Consider the following 482-nt stretch of genomic DNA (forward strand, 5'->3'; position numbering starts at 1 on the left):
AAAGAGCATCTCCCTATCCAGTCTGTCCATCCCCTGCATAATTTTGTATGTCTCAATCATGTCACCCCTCAGGCACCTCTTTTCTAGGCTGAAGATGCCAAGGGGGCATGTGCAGCATCCTGTGGCGGGGGGGGGGCAGTCACAGAGGGCTCCTCAAGGTCTGGCAACATTTGTTCCCTTACCTCAGGGCTGCACCTGTGCTGCAAAGCTGGCTAGGACTGGGCTCTCAGTGAGTGGCACGCTCCACTGTCCCGCTGCCTCCAGGATAGCATTACCCGGCTCAGCAGAAGCTTGCGCTCCAGCCGACTAAGCCGGACGACCAAAGGAGGAGGGCGCTTCTTCGCTGGCGCCCCACTGCCAGCCCGGCTGCTCTCTCCCTGGGACTGCGGCCAGCATCTACCGGGGCGCACTCCTGCGCGCACACAGAGAGGTGCAGGGATGGCCGAGCGCGCGAAGTGGGTGGCGCCTTTCCAGGGCGGCGC

The sequence above is a fragment of the Tiliqua scincoides genome, chromosome 4 (assembly GCF_035046505.1).
Source record: "Tiliqua scincoides isolate rTilSci1 chromosome 4, rTilSci1.hap2, whole genome shotgun sequence".
Classification (NCBI taxonomy): Eukaryota; Metazoa; Chordata; class Lepidosauria; order Squamata; family Scincidae; genus Tiliqua; species Tiliqua scincoides.